Here is a 21151-nt window from a genome sequence, read left to right as displayed (position 1 = left end):
TCAAGAAATTGTTCTAACACAGTTGGTACAGTAAATTTAATAGGTGAAGAAGGTTAATAACAAATCAAAGAGATAAAGTAATTAGGAAATAGGACTTTATAAACAAATTCTTTAGAATTAATGGTAATAAACTAACACCCTTTTCCTTAGAACTCTCAGTTTTTTTTATTTCTGTTAAATTCTACCTTGCTTTACAAGTCCCTATTTATTTGAAAAGAGGTCTCTGCTAGTCCGGAATCTTCTCAGTGGCAAGGGTTACATTTATTCATGTTATATCTTTCACAGGGCTTTGAACAGAAAGTCATTCAATCAATATTTTTTTAATTGAATCCTATTTTCAATATGCTGGATAAGTATGGTAAATACTGACATGGTAATCAATTAAACTCAACTTAGCTTTTTGTAAATCTAAATTTGAAATGAACCTCCAACTACCTTCTCTTTTAAATGAGTTGGGACACTATTTCGTTAGAACCTGTTAATTATCTAACCCATTGGAGAAGACTCTCCTTATCTTGAAAGAAAGAAAATATCAGATTGAAAGTATGTAATTTTATCCTTATCTAATGGGATTTCTCCATTGCTCATTCATTTTTTTTATCCATTCACCATGTATGTAGTGAGTATCAGTTACTCTGCTTATACAAGTATGAATAAGAAATGGTCCCTGCTTTCACCAGAGTACTTCTAATCTATGGAAAGAGAAGATCAATCATGATAGAGTAAGATAATTGTAGTGATATTGATATCTATATGTACATCAATAGCCCACAAAAGGAATGCCTGAATAAATGTTGAGCTTCATTTGAAACTTCTCAGAATGGTTAAGCTGCAAGATGAAGGATAATTTTTAGTTAGGGCACAGGACTAAAACATTGGTGTTTTATATTTTAAAAACTTCATAAGGCACTTATTACATGCCAAGAATTCCTCCAAACACTTTAAAACCAGTAATTTCTTCAATATCACAACCACCATCTGAGGGAACTATTATTCTGACTTTACAGATGAGGAGACCAAGAGATAAAGAAGAAAATTAACTTCATAATATCAAATGACAGAGCTGAGATTTGAAGCCAGGAACTCTGGGGTTAGGGCTGATGCTTTTTGAAGCCTCCTGGTTATATGCTAGTGCTCTAAGAATGGGCGACTTAAGAACCTGGTTCCTTCTGCTCCACCGCTTCCTCGCTTATTTTCTGCCTCAGCATTTTGTGCATCAAATTTTGTGATGACTTGTTTATCTGTATACTTTCATGTTCTCTGTATTCTTCAGTATCCTGCAAGCCATCCTTGCATGGGGTTCTTATTGAGGGATTCAAGCAGGAGAAGCATCTGATTATATTTATATTCTAGAAAGAGCTATCATTGAAGCAGAGAGAAAGGATTCTGTTTGGGTTATAATATCTGTGGTATATTTGATATCTAAATGAATGTTTCTACTGGGGCAGATTCTAAAATGGGGAGATGGACTAAAAAAAAAAAGTTTCAAAGAATCAAAGGGTCAAGATAAAGACAAAACTTGCAAGCTGTCCATAGATCTGAAACATACAGGAGGGGGCTGGGGAATGGGAATTGTCAAAACAGGTAAGGGAAGAGCTCAGGGGATTGTAGTGATGGATCATGGGTACTATGGTGGTGGGGAAACTATGGGGCTTATATCTGAAAGGAGAAATACCGTCCCCAAGTTAAACAAATAAACAAAGTAAATAAATATAAGGCACCCAGAATCACTGGTGGAAAAAAAAACTATTTTAAATGTTTTCAAGTAGTAGTTACAAACTGCTTTAGGACATTCTTCAGTTCCTCCACAATGTCAAAATATAAAGGGGTCTAGAAGAGAAATAAGAAGAGATTTTTGGGCCTCCCCAGTGGCGCAGCAGTTAAGGGCTGGGTTGCGAAGCTGCCTGCAGCCTCTGCAGCAACGGTTCGATCCCCGGCCACCAGATGAAGGTCCCACATGGCGCGCAGACCTCTCCTTCCTCCCGCTGCTCCCTTCAGCAATGTACTTTGTCAGTCTTCCTGCTCTGCTCCCTACTCTGGTTCTGGTGAATTCTCTTGCCCTCCCGTGCTTCTGATTGTACCCAGTGCTTGTATAAATAAATAAATAAATCTTTAAAAAAGAGAGAGAGTTTTGGGTGATGGGCACTTTTATTTTGAAGAGGGCTTTTCTTTGGGTTACAACCACATCTGTGGTCTAGGAGAGTGAGGAGATAGCCCTATTCTCAAGTCGAGTCAGAGTCCTTTGAAGAAGAATTTTCTGGAACAAGCAGTAGGGAATTGACCGCTCAATTCCTACTGAAGAAAAGCAACTCATTAGGACTACTCAAGCACCTAATGTTTGTTCTCTACAGTGTATATGGTATCAAACTTCCACCTGAAGGCTAAAGAGGGGTTGATTTGTTTTTCAAAAGGGGATGAGAAGAAGGGGGCTGACCATGGATTCCTGAAACTAGGAACATGTGAGTGTAGTCAAGGACTTGGGGAAAGCCGCACATGAGAAGTGTGGCACAGAGCTGAGCCAGAAAAGGGCTTCCTGAGGTCCCTGCATGAGGAGTGTCAAGGGGATTACTCACACCATGGTAGAAGTTAAAGTATTTCTGGACGTCTAGGGATTCAGGGATGAGCACATGATCAGACTAAGCAAAACAGTGTTTGCCCTTCACAAGGGGAAGTGCCGGTAACAGGCCTTTAGTTATTTGGGGTTACGGGTAGAGAGGATTATATTCTAAGAGCCCATGAATGTGGCCATGATAGAGTGAGCCAGTTTCACCCACCTGCCCAGTCCCGAGAGGATGACGCCCAATCACCAGGACAGTGTCATCCTGTACACTTTGCCCTCCATGCTCCCCCTGCCCCAGCCCCTGTTTGGGAGGGATTCTGAAACCCAAAGTTAACAGAGTAAGGGAAAAGGAGCAGAAGTATGTGAAAAAGAGAAAAGAAGCCAACTTCATCTTGCTGTTATGGAAGGACTTATATGTGAGGCATATTTGTGATTCAACTGTGACAGTGTTTGCTAGCTCTAAATAAAGGTAGGTGTCTTTATTATCAAAATGTGACCAGAGGATTTCATGGAGGCTGCCAATCACTGCAAAGAGAAGAGCTTTATCCACTTAATCAATTTAAAGGGATAGTTGAAGACTAAAAATAAAGACGTTCAGTAACTGTACTATGACCCAACTGACAGTCAGAAGAATGATAGATACCCCCAACATATATGGATCCAACCCAGGTAAGAGGCAGAGTCAGGGCTTCCAAAGGCATCAGGAAATCAAGTCACTGCCACACTGCTCAGGAATTTCAGGTCCCGTTGTGGGTTACCCACAAAGCATGATAAATCCCGCATGTTTCTCTGTGGCAAAGTATCAGCTGCAGCCTTAAATCCTCAGTGCTCTCTCCACTTCAGCCTCAGAGCCTGACAAAGGAGTTTTCTCCAAAAGATTACTACTGAGGACTGAGGATACTCACACTCCATCTGGCACAAGCACAAGAAATAGGATTTAGGCAGCACACTGCTGGCTTTCAAACCTCCGCCATGCCTACGTCCTCAACCTCCTTCTCCTACATTTGCTGCTTTGCTCCTACAATATAATTTCAGATACTACTCATAGTTCCTTCAATAGAAGGAGCATTTCAGTACCTCTATGCTTCATTCTCCTTTACTGCCAGACATTCACACTGCTGCCCCCACATTTTGAATCCATTTCCATCCTGTACTAGAAGCTGAGTGCTTGATTAAGAGTATGTCTCTGGAGTAAAATATGTTGGCACCAAATCTGACTTTTCCCAAGGAGTTGACTTTTTGACTTTGGATAAATTACTTAGTCTTTCTCACCTCAACTTTCCCATCTGCAAAATGAAGGTAATATTATCTCTCTCTGGTAAAGCTGTGGTGAGCATCAAGTGACATAATGAACAAAATACATTTAATCTAAGGCCTGGTACATCTTAAGTACTAATAAATATTTTTGAAAAATTAAGTGGGCAGGGCCTCCCTGGTGGCACAGTGGTTGAGCGCTGGGCTGCGAAGCTGCCCTCAGCCTCTGCAGCGCCAGTTCGATCCCCGGCCACCAGGCAAGGATCCCACATGGCGCGCAGACCTCTCCTGCCGCCCGCTGCTCCCCTCAGCAGTGTACTTGGGTCCTTCTGCCTGCTCTGCTCCCCGCTCTGGCTCTGGTGAATTCTCTCACCCTCCCGCACTTCTGACTGTACCCAGTGCTTGTATAAATAAATAAATAAATAAATCTGAAAGAAAAATTAAGTGGACAAATACACCCTTGTATATCTACTTTCCTCCTACTAGAAAGTTTCCTTATACCATCTGCCTGGAAAACTCCTACTGACCCTGATAAGCCTGGCTCAGATGACCTGGGACAATCTCCAGGATTGATTGTTAGGTGAGAAAAGTAAGGTACTTAACAGCAAATATTGGCATGTGTGCAAGTACATGCACACGTGTGTGTGTGAGAAAAAGGTATTGCATTAACTTTTGTGTAGAGAGAAGAGGAAATAACACATAACAAGTGTTTATGTATGTTTCTGCTAAGCACAAACATGGAAAGAATAAAACCAGAAACTACTAATAGTGATGTTTGAATTCAGTCACCACAATCAATAAGGTCCTCTTTGCACGTAAATGAGGTAGACATTTATATACTGGAATCAGTTATTGTTTAAGATTCTAATTCTATATGAATTAAACCACTAGTAAAATCATTCTAAAAACCCATTTTCATGAAAATGGAAGGAGAAAGAAAAGGAACAGAAACTTCCTTGTTACCAGGCACCAAGTTAAGCACTTGACCTACATTAACTCATGTCAGCTACACATGAGGTGAATTCCAGACAGAAGTGGGCTTGGCGTTCAAAGTCACCTCTGAGTTCCAAGCCCTGCACCCTTTCAGAAACACAGTGTTACACCCATTTCATTGCCCACATTGGTAATTGACATGGAATTGATAAACATGACTTACTCTTACTTCATCATTAAACTGGTTGAAAAAAATCCAACAATAACTACCAAATATAGGCTCCTGCCACACAACAGTAGCAATTCTCCCCACTGACATAAACTACTTTATGGCACTCTTGCTTGCATACCTGCAGTCAGTTGTGAATTCACAGAGACCTGCTCTCCTCTTACTTTATTTCCACTTAGTTCTACATATAAAACCTAATACACCATTAAATTCCACACTGAACACTATAAAATTACAAGTTTATTTTGGAATGAATTGTTTTAATAAGTCAATGCTCATTTCTAATTATCACTGCTTTCTATTCTCAATACCCACAAGTCATGAAAACAAGCTGACAAGCTTAATATAATTTTTTAGAACAGTTTTGGAAAACTATAATAAGGTCACCAGCTTCTCTTTTTTTCCTGTAGTCTATTTAAAAAAAAAAAAAAAAAAAACCTACTTGAGCAACATTAGCTTACATCTCTTTTTCCAGAATGGGAGGAGACATTTCCCATAGCTTTCTATGTTAGACACACACATTAGAATCAAATGCACAAACTTTTTACATTTAGATACTTAAAAAGATTTAAAGAAGAGAGATATTTCCTTGCCACCATTGTATTGATTGCTGACTTTCCTTCTATCAAAGGTGATTGTTTATTCCTTTCCAATGTGAAGACCCTTGATGGAGAAGTTTTTGTAAATAGAACCAATCAGTAGCTCTGCCTTCTCTGTAACATTTGTTAAGGTTCACTTATTGTGTCATCACTAGGTCAATTACTCTATTTTTCTGAATGTTGCTTTTTTTTAAAGTTATTTTTGCATTAATTAGCATTTTTCACAAAGCTCAGCTCATTCTCTACTTAAACTTGCTAACAGTTGGGAACTGCTTTGGTTGGTGGTGGTGGTCAGTTATTTACACACCCTTTTGAACTCTGGTATCAAGGGTGAAGTCACACAAGTGAAAATATTTCTGTAAGCCAATGTTGTTACAGTCTTAAATTTAAATGACATGGTCTGATTGGTAGAAGAATTTAGGGTTTGAAAATACCAAAACATCATAACATTAGCACATCCTTCACTGCTTTACTTCCCCCTGTTTTTCATTCCCTGTAATTCATAAATGATGACATCGAGAATTAATCTTCCAAACAGAGCTTATCAACACAAACATTACAGTGGGACGAGGGTATCTCTGTTTCCATAACCTAGACACTCGCTCATCAGATATATGCAGACAGGCGCACTTTTGTAATTGTCAATTGGAAACTTGGTATTCTTTTTTTCAGGGGTGGACTAATTTGTTTGGGAAATCAGATTTGAGGAGAGGCAAACTATAGAACAAAAGCAAATCACTTGCAGGGCTAGAGAGATTATTTGTTCCCCTGTGGCTCTTTCACTTGCCTGTCCTGCATCTTCCTGTGTCATGTGGGACTCAATCATTGCTCTCTGGTGCAGAATCTATGTGGAAATTTTAATATAAATAGAGATTAGCAGGAGTTCAGTAGCTTTAAACCCAGAAAGGCATTCTTTGCTCACTTAAAGTGATCAGAGATCTTGTTTCGATCACTTTGCCTTTGGCCAGGCACCAAGAGTTTCAAGAATTTCTTAGAGCAGATTTAATGAAAAATTTTTTTTTTATTTATTATGAAGAGTTCCCTTTATTATACTGTATTTGAGAGATGACTAGTTCTTTCTCAGATGAAACATCATCAGTTCTGTTTTGACTTGTCTTACAACCAAGCATTTGCAAAAGGATCAAGAGCATTTAAAACATAACAGGACGTGGGCCGCCCTGGTGGCACAAGGGGTTAAGCCTCAGCACTATGAAGCTGTCCGCAGCCACTGCAGCATGAGTTCAATCCCTAGCCAGACAGGGAGGTGACCACATGGCACAGCAGACCTCTCCTATCTCACCCACTCCTCCCAACTGCAGTGTAGTTCAGTAGATCCATCTGTTCTGTTCCCCACTCTGTCTCTGGTGAATCCTCTCACCCCCTGCACCTCTGGCCTGTACCTCAGTTCATGTATGCATAAATAAATAAATCTTTTAAAAAATTAAAACATAACAGGAAGTGTGGATAGCCTTCCCAACATGGCCACTGATTATGACACCCAGGGTTCTGAACCATGCTGTTACATGTGGTGTCTTTTCCCTAAACCTTTGCACAGATGGGGAGGGGAGTAGAGTCTAATTTCATTCCCATTTTCTCTTCCCTATGTAGCTTCTCCCTCTAACATTTTGACTCAGATTAAATAAAACATATCCAAGGAGTAAAAAGCTTATTGCTGAAAAAAAATGTTTGTTTCATGAGAAATGGACAGCAATTAATGTCTAATGGAGGAAATAATTTTTTGACTATAGTGTATCAAGATCACTGTAAGAGTGAATTATAAATTGAGCTCTTATTTTTCTATATGTGCATATCTTTAGAACACATAGTCTTCTCCTGACTTGGTCGCTTGTTTAACATCAACAATGCAGAGGAATGGACAAAGAAATCTATTCAATTACATCAGGCTTGTGTTACCAATGGCCCACAATGTGAACTGTCTGGCAACATGTTTGTGAAATTAATTTCCTTTGTGATTTATTTTGTTTCTACTGAGAAGAAGTGAGAGATCATTGACAAGGCCTTTCTAAATCTAAAACATTAAGAAAACAAGATTACCTTCTGCCACTTAAAGTCAAAAATAAGTAATTTAGGTCAGAACATAGAGACTTAAATTCCCCAATGACTCTTACCCTTGCAAATCTGGTTCTAGTTCTCTCATAAATTATATAATTTTGAAGAACTCACTTCATTGAAATTACTTTTTCTATCTATAAAATTGAGTTTAGCCTAAACTATCTTTAAGCGCCTACCCAATTTAAACATACCATGTACCCTAAGCAACTCCCATAAATGCCTTGACTAGCACTGTTTAGTGCTAACTTTTATGAGAAGCCTACCCCTTTGAGGGGAATAAATGTAGGAAGTCAGGAATTTCAGGAGGTCTGTGCTTCCTGCACATTCAGTGGCCTGTATATCCCACCTAATGGGCTCAATAGTCTTTTCTACCATTTCAATTCTGTCTTTCCCCACTCCTTTAGAATTCAGGTCTTTCTGTGAGTTGACTTAACAACTGCAAGTAAAGTGAAATGCTGAAAAGTGAAGAGTTGAAAGAAAGTTAAGTGACCCATCCAAAGCCACACCAAGTACCTAGAGCTGCAGTCTATATGTTTGTTCTGTTTTCTTTCCCAGGTGTTTCTGTGTTAAATGTGGGCTTATTTAATGGTGTCAGATTTATCACCATCACAAGACTTTTTGGGTTCCTGCTGGGTACACAAGTTACCAGACCCCATGGGAATTTATGTGGCTCACAAAAGGCATAACTCCTACACATGCACTTTCAATCTAAAATAATCCCATCTGTTTGACCTTTCGAGTGTAGCACATAAACATCTCTTTGTCCCTCAGTAAGCAAATAATACCACTATCATTCAATTTAAATGGTACTTACAAATAAAACTGAGATTCAAAAGAATATGGTCTAAGACCATATGGCTAGAAAGTAGTAGGACTGGAACTACAATGTGGGGGCTTCCTTCTTCTTGTTCAATTTATTTTCATCTAAACCAGTCTACTACCTGCATGATACAGGAAAAATTCCAAATCCTGCACAACTCTAAATCTTTAATGTGTTAAAAATGTCCTTGCCACATATCGGACATCACAGTGGAGTCATTTTTGCTCCACACAGTGATTATCACAACCTGTCCTGAATGAAATGATGAATTTCAATCAGGAATTCAGCATCTCCTATGACTGGGCAGGGCCAGGGATCCCTGCATACCAGAAGGGTTAAACCACTAGCTCTGCTGTTCTTCTGGACAGGCAATACAATGAATAAACAGAAAGTGTCAATCTTCCAGATGCACTTATTCATAAATTTAGTCTTTTCTATATTTAAGTTCCTGGACTGGTGAACATGTTTTAGTAGTATTAAATAATCTCTAAGAGAAACTTAAGAAACAACTAAATTCTTGACAAAAGAGCATTATAGAGGTGTTCCGTAAACATTTGTATGCACCTGTATGCATTCATTCCCTCTTGTTATTCCTGCTGCGCATAGATATCTTACTTATCCTGTCAGGGATGCTAACATAGTGTAAGAATTTCCCAGAGATCCATAGAATATTTTTTTAAAGATTTATTTATTTATACATATAAGAACTGGGGTATAGGCTAGAGGTGCAGGGGGTGAGAGGATTCACCAGAGACAGAGTGAAGAACAGAACAGGTAGATCTACTGAAAAATACTGCTGAGGGGAGCAGCAGGCAAGTCAGGAGAGATCTGCTACACCATGTGGGTAGCTCCCTGGCAGGGGATCGAACTAGTGCTGCAGTGGCTGAGGATAGCTTCATAGTGCTGACACTTAACCCCTTGCACCACCAGGGAGGTCCAAGATCCATAGAATATTATAGATGAGAAGAACTTACCAAATACTTAACCTGCATTTCTGCTCTTCCTTCACACAGAGTTGTTTTATTCACATCCCTCACATGGGTGTTGAGTCTCTGTTGCATATTTCCCTTAGAAGGAGGTTATTCTTACTTGAGCAACCTCATTTCACTTGGATGACTAACTCTAATTATTAAAACACTTTCTTTATGAGCAGGATTCTAAACTTGAGAAACTAAATGATGGTAAGCCCCTATCTGTCAAGCTGTGGAGGTAGTGGGGTCAGGTAAATCAATAGAAGAGTAATGCCCAAAACATAAATTAGATTCAAAGGTAATAACTGAGGTCAGAGGTTAAGGTCATTTTGAATATACTGCATTTTCACTTTTCTATGTTTCCCTCTAGCAGTCATGGACTCAATAGTTTCAACAGACTGAATCTTCTCAAACAGTAAAAGCATTGAATAAGAGAAAAAAATAATAAAACAAATTTCTGTATAAGACATGAGGATCACAATGTAACATTGACTGAATCCAGTTTCCACTGGGGTTGGATGCAAGTTAACCACAGCAGCATAACAAATCTGGGATTCTTCCACAAAGAACAGGAGCAGACAATAGCTGGAGTGGAAAAGAAGGACAAAAGATATCAAGTTACTCTGTATTTTAGACCAATCGATGGCCAGTACAGTAGATATGGCATAGTGAATCAGAAACAGGGGGGACCTATGGTGGATAATAAACTGTGAGATCTTTATAAGGCAGCTGAGAATTCCCTTCCACACATGAGACTCCATCCAAAGGATTCTTATAATACCTGAGAAGAATTTGAGAAAACCTGGCATCTTCAAAAGCATGAGGGAACTGGAGTATAGGAAAATGTTTCACTAATACCACTGTGGGCCTATTTTTCACTGAGGCTGAGTAATGATAAAAATAACCACAAAATATGAATATTTATAACTATACTAGAACTTTTTATGTATTCTCACTTTTAATGCTGATCACAATACTATGAGGTTGGCATTAATATATTAGTTTACACAGTTAAGAAAACTAAGTCTCAAGGCCTAAGTAACATGACCCAAATCCTCTGGTAAGATGTAAACCAGGATTTGAAAATAAGTCTTACTCTTCACTGCATCATTCTGTCTCCTGAAGTAACATGGAAAAAACATAGATTACAGAAAAATCACAGTTTGCCTTCCTAAGTATTCCACTCACTGATGCGAGTTTTGTCTTTTGAAAAACTACTATCTTCCACATGACTCCTCAGGAGTTGGAAAATACATATGAAGAACTCCACAGAATTGTCTTCATCTTGACCTCAAGTCTACTGTCCTCATCAATCTGGTCTTCTTCTTCCGGGAAGTCTAATTTGGCAGTGCTGCCAGAAACCTAGATGTTCTCTCATCTCCACAAAAAACAATTCCCACTGTCCTAGGTGATCTCCTGAGCTTTCAGGTCTCCTATATACTACAGAAGCTCCCCATTTTCCTACAATTAAAAAACTTTAAAACAAGCTTGTCAAGAGACATCACATCAGCATCACCCTCAAGAGTCACTAAGGGAGCAGACAAGGTACCCCATAACCCAGCACCATGTGAATTAATTCCCTGGAGCCTAGCTAATATCATCCTAATGTAAATGCTCTGATAAAATATTAAACTGTATGTATAATTGATGATTACTTTATAGTAATTCAGGGTCTTGCTTGTTTGAATAAAATTCATTATTTAAAATTTTCTACTAAAAACAATTTCTTTGTTGATTCCGCTTTCTAATTGCTTGAACCATATGACACATTTTCCTAGGCAGCACTGAGATCATTTTTATATACTTCTTAGTTTAGTATTAGCATCAAAATTTCTGAGAGTGTTATAAATATCCTTTTCGCATAATGAAAAATGTCTACATCTATGTTACTCGGGAATATTTATAGACAGATATATTCAGCTGCTCGAGTAACAAGTCCATGTTATAGGACTCACACAGCTGAACTCCATTTGCTTAGTGTTCTAAGGGTCTGTGGTCCATGTTTACAGACTAAAGGGCATGTATATATGGAATACACTTTTTTATAAATAAAATTATTTAATAAGTTTAATATGTTGACATCATTTACCTTTGGGAGCATATAAATATTGAAAAGTACATCACTGGCATCCCTGCCTGTGTGGTGAAAAACAAAGAAATGTAAATTGACATAATTTAGGAAATGTGTCAAGTCAGGCACTCAATAATGGAAAGGGCCAGGATAGGGTCTCCTTTTTCCCTCACTGTAGTGATGTATAAACCTCCTCAAGGAGAAAATAAGGGAAATCAAGCTCATGTCTCCCCATCCAGGAACACGTCCAGTTCAAGAAGTGAGACAGCAGATGCATGTCCACTAATCTGAGTAGAGTTCTTTTCTACCATTCATAAGTCATCTGAAAAGTTGACCCTATTAACTTATGTGGTAGATAGCACAATGACTAATAAAGACTAACAGCCACACAATCCCACCAAAAAGAAATATGTATTTTAAGTAAGTCATTACATTTTCTGGCCCTTGTTCAGCTGTAAGTCATTTGGGAGATTAGTCATGACAAAAAAAATAAAGGGTTTCTTTCTCATTTCTCACATTTGTGTTTGTAGAAGATACAATTAATGAGTCACTTATTGTTTTGCTGATTTAAAAATATAAAACCACATAATTTGAACATATGAAAAAGTACATTTGATGTTATTTGATATCTTATTTTTTCTGTACCTTTTGATTTCCAAGGCAAGACGCAACCCCGAAAAGCATTAATTATGTGCTGCTGTTTATTTAGCAAGCACATTGAACCATGTGCTATCTATTGCTGTCTTTTTTTTTTAAGTTTTTAAGTATGTACTGTTAATTAGCTTTTAACACTACAATTATTCATAAGATCTTTAAGAGTGAATGCTACTTCTTATAGTACTTTCTATCTTTCCAGAGCACCTAAAATAGTGCCTTCAATAATTATTCTTTTACTTTCTCATTCAACAATCCACATGTTCACAAAGTAGCAGCCACTAAGGATCTAGTCCCTAACCTCAGATAGCTTTCAAATAATCTCTACTGAGATAGACTGAAGGGTCCCTAGCCCCAGAGAGCCTAGGACAGGGAAAGGAAAGAGTGATGAACTAGAAGGAATCTATGTAAAGGAGGTGATGCTTGACTCTATTCTAGGGCAAATGAGTAGGAATTTTCCACAGAATGGATTTGAGCAGTTAAAGCAAAGGGAGCTTTACACACAGTAGGCTCACTCAGTGATTGACTACTTGTCCTGAGAAAAGTGGTATTGATTTGAAATGAGTGACCTCTTAACCCTTAGATTCCAAGGATCTCGGACTTTTTTAAGCCATCAGAGAGGTCTATTTATTAAGTCAATGCTTCAGGCTCTTTCACTCAGAGTAACAGAAAACAGGACTGGTTTTTAAGAAAAACACAGTCTTCTTGGGTTTTGCAGCCATATACCCATTCTAAATGTAAAATATATTAATTTTGGTATGTTTGGAAAATGAAGATAAATGAGAGGAATGAAATAAGCACATAACCCACCACTAAGTCAATCGCTGTTTATAAAAAATGGTGCACTTCTTTGCAGTCTTTTTTTATTTTGCAGTGATTTTAGCTTATTATTTTATTTGAACTAAAGACTATGTTAACAGTGCATATTTAAAAACCAAATGCAGGGGTCTCCCCAGTGGCGCAGCAGGTTGAGCACAGCGCTGTGAAACTGTTTGCAGTCTCTGCAGGGAGGGTTCGATTTCTGGCCAGCCAAGGAGATACCCATGTGGCACGGCAGACCTCTCTTATCTCTCCCACTGCTCCCCTCAGCAGTGCTTTTGGTCATTTGCCTGTTCTGTTCCCCACTCTGTCTCTGGTGAATTCTCTCACCCTCCTGCGCCTCTGGCATGTACCCCAGCTCTTGTATAAATAAATAAATAAATAAATAAATAGATAGATAGATAGATAGATAATCTTTTTTTAAAAAGCAAATTCAGAGTACTACATGTAACATGGCATAATGTGCTGAACTGCTAAATAAATGGTAGCATGTTATTAATATCTTAGGAGTTACTTCTATTAGAAATTAAAAATAAACATCTATATTAACATTATAGCAAAGCATCATTATAGCTATTTTATTGGCTCCATAACTCATAGAGGTTTTATAAGTTGTATATAATTGAATCAATCATTCTGATGTTTGACATTTAGGTTATTTCTATGGTTTCAATGTTCTAAGTAATTCTGCACTAAGCATGTTTGTATGCAATGATATTTCCCCCAATTTTTTTTCTTGTGGTTTTTACTTATTATTATTATTAAGGTATTTTTTAGAGTAGTTTTTGGTTCATACCAAACTGAGGAGAAAATTCAGAGTTCCCATATAAACCCACTATTCCCATATAAACTCAACCTCCCCCCATAATTAACCTCCCCCACCAGAATGGTACATTGGTTACAACTAATGAACCTACATTGAGTCATCATCATCATCATTTGTCATCACCATCATCTTCCCAAGTCCAAAATTTACTTTAGGGTTCATGATGGGTTTTAGGTGGCTGGTTCTTTTTAGGCTTTAAAATATCAATATTTGGGGCCTTCCTGGTAGCTCAGGGGTTGGGACACAACCTATGAAACTATCTGCAGCCTCTGCAGCATGAGTTCAATTCCTAGCCAGCCAGGGAGCTACCCACATGGCACAGCAGAACTCTTCTGACTCGCCCTACTGCTCCCCTCAGCAGTGTACTTCGGTCAATCTGCCTGTTCTGTTCCCCACTCTGTCTCTGGTGAATCCTCTCACCCCCTACACACGTCGCCTGTACCCCAGCTCTTGTATACATAAGTAGATGAATCTTTAAATACATATATAGAGAGATATAAAAAGGGGCCTCCCTTGTGGCGCGAGGGGTTAAGCACTATGAAGCAATCTGCAGCCACTGAAGCACGAGTTCAATCCCCGGCTGGCCAGGGAGCAACCCACATGGCACTGCAGACCTCTCCTGACTCTCAAGCTGCTCCCCTCGGCAGTGTATTTCAGTCCATCTGCCTGTTCTGTTCCCCACTCTGTCTCTAGTGAATCCTCTCACCACCTGCATCTCTGGCCTACCCCAGCTCTTGTATGCTAAAATAAATAAATCTTAAAAAAAAAATAAAAATAAAAATAAAATAAAATATCAACATTTTAGGTTATTTTAGAACCAATTCTTAGAATAAATAGTTCACAGAAAAGAAAGCTTTTAAGACTCTTAATACATACTGCCAACTTGTTTTTCAAAAAAATAAGCAATTTTCATTCCTACCCATCATGAGAGTGTTGTTTGACGATCACCCCTTAATATTATCACTGGAATCATTCATTTGATAGTTAAAAAGAAAAAACTTGTTCAAATTTGCATCTGGTTAATTACTAGTGAAGTTGATATTTTTCCCTCCATCACTTAGTTGTATTTTTACTGGGCATCTTAGACTGAATTGACATTAGGTTAAAATCAATAGCTCAGGTGACCTAAGCACAGAACACCATGAAGGCCTTGTGGGATTCTGATAATTAATTGTGTTGTCACTACTCCATGTGAAAACTAAAATAGTCTTTTTAACCACAAATTTATAATAAGAGTCCTTCTCAGAGCTTGTAACATGTTTTGAAAGTAGTCTGGATCAGGTGCCCCAAATGTCAGTCCTTTTGCTCTAGAAGCTGACCTACTTTCCTAGACTTCCACTAAGATGACTAAGAGTCATCTCTTTGCACTTGTTTTTTAATAGATGTATTTCCTGCTAGACTCCATGCCCAAGAAGACCAAAACTTGGCAGTCTTATTTGCTGTTGTATTCCTAGTTCACGTTGCAGAGTTGGGGAGTCAGCAACAAATTCTATTCGTCAGACGTGGTGCTCCATAGAACAATAAGTCAGGAATGGGACAGAAGAAGATTGCCAAGGAGGCTAAATTCCTTATTGCTGTGTCCCCCACAGATATACTTTACAACGAACTTTTTTCAAGTGTTCACTGTTTGGGAGCACTTTTGTCTTTTCTTGAAGAGGTATTTTGGCACACTGAATACTTGCCTCTATTTATCTGTAAATTTAACTTGACCTTCTTAATCATTAGGCACAAAGCAATCATTTCTGTGCTGCAGCTCAGGACATGAGATAATTAGCAAAGAGAAATTCCTCCTGCCAGTGTGTGCTATGAATAGAAAACTTTCATTTGACTTCCTGAGTTTTGTTCAATTATGATACATATTAGTTTGTATATCTAACTTCATGAAAATTCATATGTAATACATGATTTTGATCTCAGATACTGAAGTGAATACTTGGGAAAAATACACAGGTTGTAGCAAGAGTCTGTTTCTAGTTTCAAGAAATAGTGTCTCCCTCTGCTTTTCTGGTGGACTGCCCGTGAAATTTCCTCTTGCACAGATCTAGTCTAGCAAACTATCATATGTCTCAATGATTCAACTAACATTTACTCAGCTTTTGTGTAACCCTTTCACTGTGCCAGTGACTGTCATATGCTGTTCTATTCGATTTTTACAAAAACTGTATTAGGTAAATATTATGTTTTCCATTTATTTTAGATGTGGTTAAATGATTTACTCCACCTCATCCAGCCAGACAGTATCCAAGACAGACATAAAACAGGATCTCCCAGTATTCAGAAAAGTGATTTTTTTTCTCTAAGTTGGCATGGCTTGTCCCCATGTACCTTTGTATGGTGATACTTTTCACTGCTACCATAGCATGTTGTATAGACTCTAGAACATTCATCATAGCTGTCATTGCACAGAAATTGTTGAACTACTTGCCTATCATTCCCTGTAGGGGATGATAAGTCTTTTGAGGGCAAAGTTATGTTCTGTCTGATTGCTGTCTTGCTAGAGCCTGAAGACTACCTAGAATTAATGAGTGTTTGAAAATATTGTAATTAATGCATAATTAAATAAGCCACTAAACAGATGATAGAGATGGTAATATTTGGGTTACGTGCTGCTGTGTTTTGTACATAGGAATGTCTAGGAATAACTGATAGTCTACTTTTCATCATCTACTTAAAATTTATTTTAGATTGAGTGTTTATTAATAAAAACACATCTGTTATATTACTTGACCTTTGTTAATTTCATCTACAATAAGTTGTAGAAAATTTCTTAGCAGTGGCATCACTGTTCTTTTTACTTTTTCTATTATGTTTAGTGTGAACTATGACAAAACCAACTGATTCATCTATAATATATAGAAGCAAGTACAGGCAATTATTCAACATCCCTCTCCTTTTATTTTCCTCTACCCCATTCTTAAATTGAAAAGGAATGCTAAAACTTCATTGTCCCTTCAAAGGCTCAAGTAGATCCTTGGACAGTAGCCCATTCAAGTGGATTTCCAGGGCCTACTAAACTATTTCCCATGACATAGACTCTTCCCCCTTACAGAGTTTGTTCTGTATTTTACCTTTTCAAAATATGTTCATTGGTAGAAATGTTAGCAATATAGCATACACTTCAATGAGTTAATCCAAAAAATCTATCCAGAGGAAATTGCAAGAAATTTCCACCATTACATCTATTCCAGGATGAGGATGCTCTTTGCAGGTTTTATTTTTTATAATAGAAAAAAAAACAAAGAAAGAAAACTACCTAGTTGCTTAGCAGTTTGAAGCAGTTATAATAAATTAAAATACGTGTATATATTTTAGTAAAATAAAAAAGTTATGCTTTACTTAATATTTCATGAAATGAAGAAACATTCATGGCATATTGGGGAGTGAAAAAGTTAACTCAAAAAATAGTATAACATGTTTACATGACAGAAAATAATTTTTTAAAAATTTATTTATATAAGCACTGGGGTACAGGCCAGAGGCACAGGAGCGTGAGAAAATTCACCAGATAAAGAGCAGGGAGCAGAACAGGCAGAAGGACTGAAGTACACTGCTGAGGGGAGCAGCGGGTGAGACAGGAGAGATCTGTCACGCCATGTGGGAATCTCGTTGGCCAGCCAGGTATCGAACCGGCACTGCAGAGGCTGCGCTCAACCCGCTGCGCCACCGGGGAGGCCCATAGAAAATAAATGTATGTCCACATCCATAGAAAAATTCTGGAAACATACTGGAAAATGTCAATAGTTATTGTTGAACAATGGGATTTTAAAATGTATATTTTATTTACACTTTGCCTATTCTTAAAGACTTTCTAAAAAAATTACTTCTTTAATCAAGTTTAATGTAGTCCCTTCCTTAAATTGACTGAAATTTCTATTACTTCATATAACTTCAGCATATTTTGAATGAGGAAATATAGAAGAAATTATCTATATTACTCATAAAATTTCTTTAAACACTGAAACAGTCACCACCTCACCTTCTTTTACTAGTCGAACATCTACGGTGTCTCCAACTCCAACCTCTTACCACACATTCTCTGCACAGCATCCAGAGTGTTCCCATGAACAATCATTTCCCTGACCAAAACCTTTCAGTAGCTTCCCATTATACTTAGAACAAAAGCAATGCCCCTATCAGAGCACACTAGGCTATTTTGCCAGTGTCACCACATTTCTCATTCCATTGAACCTCAAAACTTTCATATTCCAGATTGGATGCCATGTAAACAAGAAAATCTATTTCTCACAATTCTGGAGGCTAGGAAGTCCAAGATCAAAATGCCAGCACACTCGGTGTCTAATGAGAGTCTACTGCCTGGTTCATCCGTGACCATGCTCTCACATGTCTCCATATGAGAAAGGGCAGGAGATTCTCTCTGAGGTCTCTCATATATGGACATTAATCCCACTTATGAGGGTACCACCCTCATCTCCTAATTACCTCCCAAAGATCCTAATTCCAAATGCCATCACACTGGGGACTAGGTTTCATCCTCTGAATTTGAGAGAGCACCAACATTTAGTCCACAGCACCATCCTGGACTTTTTCATTTGCTATTCCCTTTGCCTAAAATACCTGCCTCTAGAACTCCCATGGTACATTCCTTCATTCTCTTCAAGACTCTACTCAGTGTTGCTTTCTCAGAATGTTCTTCCCTGAAGGACCCACACCCTTATTCTCAATTGCCTTACCCTACCTGTTTCTCTTCCTAGCATTTATCACTCTATTCTCCTTTCTTCCTAATTTATCTGATATGGTCTGTAATCCCAGTCAGACTATAAATGCCATAAAGATCAGAAATGTTCCAGTTTTATTTTTTCACTGCTGTAATCCCCATTGCATAGAGAAGACACCAGGGAAAAGTTCAGTACATGTGATTAAATTAATAAAGGAAGTGGTTTCACCTTTCTTCACCTAGCTTCTGTAATTCCAAATGCCCCACTCTGAAATCCAGGTGCCGCCTGGGAAAGACCACCACACTCTGGGATAGTCTGGCCAGGCTCTCCTTGGAAAGCATGCCCCTCCCTGCTTCTTTCTTCAGCAGTTCTCTAAAATGCCTTCTAAATTCAAATGACATCCCCAGCAGCCACATCACACTTCTCACTCACACCGAGCATCTAATGAGCACACTGCTGTGAAGAAGGTATGAACTGCGACTCCCAATTAATATTTATTCACTCTAGTGACTAATAAAGAGACCTGAAAATACATATATTATTTTAAGGGGAAATTTACATGCAGAGATATTTCCATTTAGAAAATTATGTGGAAGACATTCTCTCTGAGGTCAAAATCACTTAAAAAGAAAGGATGAGAAAAAGGGAGTAGAATTGAATACTACCTGAAGCTTGTAGAAGCTTCAAGTGCTGGATTCACAGACAGATTAAACAATGAACAACTTGTTTGTGCACCGTCTTGGCAAAAACACACAGTTGGGGAAGGCATGACTCAGAGAACAAGGATCAGGACGTGCAGCAGTTATTCAGGCAGATCCACCCCAGGCAGGCAGACAAGCACACAAGTTGCTAGTATTTCATTAATAACATGGAACAAACAGGTATACAGGGATGAAGCCACTACATAAAGAAAATATGCACTAATTAGGTGACAAGCTAAATGAAGTTTTTCCTCCATTTGGTATCCGTGAGCTCCTGAGTAGCTGTCCAGAGGGAAAATCCTAGTGACTCTGTCTTTGACATGCTCTTAAAATGTCTTCATTTAAGAAAAATGAATCAGACACCAAAGTAACATGAATATGAAAATATTTAGCAATAATTCATGAGATTACATCATAAAGAGTGGGAGCTGTTAACCACTATTAGTAATGGGATTCTTTGTGAAGAAATTTTATTTTGATCAAGATGAGGTGGTCTTTTTCCCAAAGTCTGTAACTGCCTTCAAGGTTTTAGTGCTAACCCGACTCTTCTAAGGTCTGTAACAGACTTGGGAAGAGGGTAGAATTGAGACATGAGAGAGAGATTTTCATTTTCATTCCATTAACTTAAAAAAAAAAAACCTTTTAAAATTTTGTTTGTGATAAAATTTACCCTCTTAACTATTTTCCAATTTATAGAGGAACTGTGTTATTAAGTACACTCACTGTGTTTGCAACCAATCTCCAGAACACTTCTCATCCAGGGAAACTGAAACTCTAAATCCATTAAACAACTACTCCACTACCTCTTATATGTCTAGAATGTTAAACAATTAGAGCATATTTTTATCATAAATATACAAAATGGAAATCTTGCATTCACAGGGTAAAAGAAGACAGCATTTAATTCATTATCTACCTGGAGAATTCAATCCTGAAATAAACACCTTAAAAAGACCAGTCAAAAATCTTGCAAGACAACAAGTTAAATAAAAAAGAGTTGGCTTCATAAATATATTTACCAATGAGAATTTATCTGGATGACTAACAAATATTTGAACTACAGATTCATAGGCAGAATAAACACTAAGCAGTTGTTCCATTCTTCAAAATTCAATGCCAAATCCATCTCCCTGTTACTCACTAGCAATTTCCATTGACTACAATTACTCAGACAGATATTTGAATAAATGCCTATTACTAGTAGTAACTTGAGCTCTGCAGCCAAATGCAACGGAACCACAATCAAAATCTCCACTTGGCCACGCACATAGAGCCTCTGAAAGGACTTCTGCCTATCAGCAGATACAGTTGACTTATCCTCCCAAGGACTTGGCTTGGGAGACTAAAGACCAGCAATGAATCTGGATTCAAATAACTATGCACAGCTTTTCCCTTCATATCCATTTTTCCTGGAATTTCCCCAAACAATGACCAACCATTTTCTTATTGCATCATCCTTGCCAACCCTCTCTATTTACAGTGACATCACCTTGTTGTTTGGGGATGATATTAGAAAGTTTAAATATATAGAAGTCAGCCATTTTCTTACCTATTCACATATCAGTTGGTAGTGAAATTCATATTAGGTCCATGTTATTGATGGAAATTTATTTTTCACTGTCCCCTTTCCTGTCAATTGAAAAGAGCACTTGGATAACAAAACTCCATTTGCTTTGTAGAGGAGCAATGGGGTAGAGAGGAACAATTACAATTTATTAACAGCTGCCCAAGTTTCTATACCTAAGAGATAATCATATACAATGTCACAATCTAATTAAAAATTCTTTGCTAAAATTACATGATAATTTTTTTCTTAAACTTCAAAAGAATTTCACACACAGTTAAACTCAGTAACTTTTATTTTAATTTGCAATTAACAAAAATAAAAGCAATACCTCACATTTATATAAGTTTTTTGAGTTTCCACAGTGCTCTTATGAACACTGTCTCATTTTCATCTTCAGC

The sequence above is a fragment of the Talpa occidentalis genome, unplaced genomic scaffold (genome assembly GCF_014898055.3).
Source record: "Talpa occidentalis isolate TD23 unplaced genomic scaffold, MPIMG_talOcc4v2.1 talOcc4.2, whole genome shotgun sequence".
Taxonomy (NCBI): domain Eukaryota; kingdom Metazoa; phylum Chordata; class Mammalia; order Eulipotyphla; family Talpidae; genus Talpa; species Talpa occidentalis.
This window is presented reverse-complemented; position numbering follows the sequence as displayed.